The sequence below is a fragment of the Phocoena sinus genome, chromosome 15 (assembly GCF_008692025.1).
Source record: "Phocoena sinus isolate mPhoSin1 chromosome 15, mPhoSin1.pri, whole genome shotgun sequence".
Lineage (NCBI taxonomy): Eukaryota > Metazoa > Chordata > Mammalia > Artiodactyla > Phocoenidae > Phocoena > Phocoena sinus.
In genome coordinates, this window is record NC_045777.1 from 52421308 (window position 1) to 52426141 (window position 4834).

Sequence of the window (4834 nt, forward strand, 5' to 3'; positions counted from 1 at the left end):
GAGCACCTCATACCTGTCAGAATGGCTATTGTAAAAAAAAGTCTACAGGGAATTCCCTGGCAGTCCAGAAACCACTGCTGAGGGCACGGATTCAGTCCCTGGTCGGGGAATTAAGATCCCACAAGTCACGCAGAGCAGCCAAATTAAAAAAAAAAAAAAGTCTACAAATAACAAATGTTGGTGAAGATGTGGAGAAAAGGGAACCCTACTACACTGTTGGTGGAAAGGTAAATTGATGCAGCAACTATGGAAAACATTATGGAGGTTCCTCAAAAAACTAAAAATAGAACTACCATATGATCCAGCAATTCCACTCATAGGTATATATCTGAAGAAAACGAAAACATTAATTTGAAGAGATACATGCACCCCAATGTTCACAGCAGCGTTATTTACAATGGCCATGATACAGAAGCAACCTAAGTGTCCATCAACAGATGAATGCATAAAGAAGATGTGGTATATTTTTACAATGCCATATTACTCAAACATAAAATAGAATGAAATTCTGCCACTTGCGACAACGTGGATGGACCTAGAGGCTATTATGCTTGGTGAAATAAATCAGACAATGACAAATCACTTAGATGTGGTATCTAAAAAATAAAATAAATGAATATATGAAAACAGAAACAGACTCACTGATATAGAGAACAAACTAGTGGTTACCAGTGGGGCTAAGGAAGGGGAAGGGGCAAGATAGGGGTAGGGAATTAAGAGATACAAACGACTATGTATAAAATAAATAAGTGGGACTACTCTGGTGGCTCAGTGGTTAAGAATCCGCCTGACAGTGCAGGGGACATGGGTTCGCGCCCTGGTCCGGGAAGATCCCACATGCCGTGAAGCAACTAGGCCCATGTGCCACAACTACTGAAACCCGTGCACCTAGAGCCTGTGCTCCACAACAAAGAGAAGCCACCGCAATGAGAAGCCCGTGCACCGCAATGAAGAGTAGCCCCCGCTCGCTGCGACTAGAGAAAGCCCGTGCATAGCAATGGAGACCCAACACAGCCAAAAATAAATACAAACAAGGTAACTTAAAAAAAGACACAGACCTACTAGAGAATGGACTTGAGGATATGGGGAGGGGGAAGGGTAAGCTGTGACAAAGTGAGAGAGGGGCATGGACATATATACACTACCAAACGTAAAATAGAGAGCTAGTGGGAAGCAGCCGCATAGCACAGGGAGATCAGCTCGGTGCTTTGTGACCACCTAGAGGTGTGGGATAGGGAGGGTGGGAGGGAGGGAGACGCAAGAGGGAAGAGATATGGGAACATATGTATATGTATAACTAATTCACTTTGTTATAAAGCAGAAACTAACACACCATTGTAAAGCAATTATACTCCAATAAAGATGTTAAAAAATAATTTAAAAAAATAAAAGATGGGCTTCCATGGTGACGCAGTGGTTGGGAGTCTGCCTGCCGTTGCAGGGGACACGGGTTCGTGCCCCGGTGCGGGAAGATCCCACATGCCGCGGAGCGGCTGGGCCCGTGAGGCATGGCTGCTGAGCCTGTGCGTCCGTAGCCTGTGCTCTGCAGCGGGAGACGCCACAATAGTGAGAGGCCCGTGTACCGCAAAAAAAAGAAACGAAAATAAATAAGCAACAAGCATATATTGTACAGCGCGGGAAATACAGCCAATATTTTATAATAACTTTAAATGGAGTATAATCTATAAAAAATCCTGAATCACTATATTGTACACCTGAAACTAACATAATATCAGCTATATGTAAATCAACTGTACTTCAAAATTATATGTAAATCAACTATACTTCAAAAAAAAAAAACCTCCTCTACATAGAATGGTCTGTTTATGCCTCGTGAGAAAACGAACACTGTTTAACACTAAGCAAGTCATTTTATTCTCACTTTATGTTTGGTTTACTTGTCTACCAAGTGGGGATAAGGCCACCTGCCATAGAAAGCATTTTAACAACTAAGCTAGATCCTGTGAAAGTACCTTGGAAAGGATAAAATTATATAATTAGTAATTATTTAAGGAATGCAGTTATTCTTATTGCTCTTTCAATTAGTAATCTGTGTTTGGAGATGGAGTTCAGGTGAAAGAACCAGTCGGTTCTTCGGGGACAGCCTTTTCCCTGTGTTCCAGCCATGCGAGTGCTTTGTGCTAATTGCCTGTGGGGGACAGAGATCCCCTCTTGGGCCCTGCAGAATGAGCCAGAGCGAGCCTGGCTTCCAGGTGGCAGAGCCAGCACTCCTCAGAGAGCCAGGGCCAACCCCAAGCCTGCGCTCTCAGCTCGAGGGCACGGGAGCAGCCACAGAGCACAGCCACCATCCTAATTCCACACTCTCTCTCCTACTTGATCCACCAAGCACCAGTGACAGTGTGACAGATTCAGGTGGAATCTTGAAGCCAAAGGTATGTTTCCATAGAAAATCTGTAGACATTTATTAGTGGAGAATCCAGGGTATGGGAAAGAGAGGCAAAGAGGAAAAAAGAGAAGGAAAGAGCAGTCATGGGGATCAGAGAAGAGAGATCGTGTGAAACAGCCTTTTACAGGGGCTGATTTTGGCTTCTTCCTGCCTGGGAAAAGTTGGAGGTGATATGGTATTAGGGCCCCAAGCATATTTGTGACCTTCTCTATCAGCTAAGAGAAGAGATAGGAAGGAAAAATATTTAAGCTGCACAGGGGAATTGTAAAACTACAAATTAAGAACTTTTATTGAATAAAAGTCGTCTCTAGAATGTCTAGGAGAGAAGCTGGAAAATTTTTATCCTGACCCCCCCGTAAAAAAAGACCCTTTTGTGTGCACATTCAAGTCCTAGGAACAGAATCCTCCAACAGAAAAGGGTCATAGCAGACTTAGGGACAGCCCAGTGCCCTTGGTCAGGCAAATCTCTAAACACGAAGTCTCTAATTCCTTTTTCTCTTGCCAAAGAATTTGCCAATATTTTATCATGCCAAAATCTCAGAATGTATAATCACAATTTCTCTTGCTTTTAATTTAAGCCTGTTTTTGCTTTTTCTAGGTAAGGAGAGCACCTACTCTGCAAACAGGAATCTTTGAAATCCCACCATATAGCAAAGACATTCTTTAATCACTTCTTAAATGAGCTAACATCTTGGCCATTTTCCATACAACCTATTTCCTCCTTCTCCCTCTTCTCTGAAAATCTACACATGCTCCTTGTCTTTTTAAAAATGTCTGACAGGAGACTTCCTGGCTGTCCAGTGGTTAAGATTTTGCCTCCCAGTGCAGGGGGTGCGGGTTCAATCCCTGGTCGGGGAGCTAAGATCCTACATGCCTCGGGGCCAAAAAACAAAAAACATAAAACAGAAGCAATATTGTAACAGATTCAATAAAGACTTTTAAAATGGTCCACAACAGCAACAAAAAAAATCTTAAAAAAAATGTAAGACCCTCCAATAAGGAATTTCCTAGGCAAGACAGGGCAGAAAGCTTCCTGGACCTGAAGTAGAGCACTCCCCTCTCCGGTTTTCCCTTACAAGACCCGCTGCAAACTGCCCTCAGCTTGCACAGAAATGTACCCTCGATGGAACACCATGCTTATCCAGCCTTTTCCAGTCTCAGTTTTTGGTGGTAAATTTTTATATGTATTTGATGTACTACCATGCATTTAGCCTTCTTTTAATTTTATAAAATCCTATGCTCATTAGAATTACCCCCTTAGCCAGCCTGATAGTCCGTGCACCCAGCATTCTTTTTCCAGCAGTAGCATCAGAAATCAATTTAAGGGAGCTTGGTTGAATTCCCTGACGCAAACATCAAATGTAGAGGCCCCTTCAGACTTCATAGATTCCCTTCATTTCCCTTTATGAATCTTAAATTTTAATATATTTTTTCAACTGTGCTGCTCTTAGGAGTAATAATTCCCATAGGTTTACTATGAACTATGTCATTTTTTCTTTTATTGATCCTATGTTTATCTCTTTTAAGATTCAAACTTCCACATCTCTAATTCTTTTTTTTTTTTTACATCTTTATTGGAGTATAATTGCTTTACAATGGTGTGTTAGTTTCGGCTTTATAATAAAGTGAATCAGTTATACATATGTTCCCATATTTCTTCCCTCTTGCGTCTCCCTCCCTCCCACCCTCTCTATCCCACACCTCTAGGTGGTCACAAAGCACCCAGCTGATCTCCCTGTGCTCCCTGTGCTATGCGGCTGCTTCCCACTAGCTATCTATTTTACGTTTGGTAGTGTATATGTCCATGCCACTCTCTCGCTTTATCACAGCTTACCCTTCTCCCTCCCCATATCCTCAAGTCCATTCTCTAGTAGGTCTGTGTCTCTTTTTTTTTTTTTTTTTTTGCAGTACGCGAGCCTCTCACTGTTGTGGCCTCTCCCGTTGCGGAGCACAGGCTCCGGACGCGCAGGCTCAGCGGCCATGGCTCACGGGCCCAGCCGCTCCACGGCAAGTGGGATCCTCCCGGACTGGGGCACGAACCCACGTCCCCTGCATTGGCAGGCGGACTCTCAACCACTGTGCCAGCAGGGAAGCCCAGGTCTGTGTCTTCATTCCTGTCTTACCCCTAGGTTCTTCATGACATTTTTTTTTCTTAGATTCCATATATATATATATGTTAGCATACTGTATTTGTCTTTCTCTTTCTGACTTACTTCACTCTGTATGACAGACTCTAAGGCCATCCACCTCCATACAAATAGCTCAATTCCGTTTCTTTTTATGGCTGAGTAATATTCCATTGTATATATGTATGACATCTTCTTTATCCATTCATCCGATGATGGACACTTAGGTTGTTTCCATCTCCTGGCTGTTGTAAATAGAGCTGCAATGAACATTATGGTACATGACTCTTTTTGAATTATG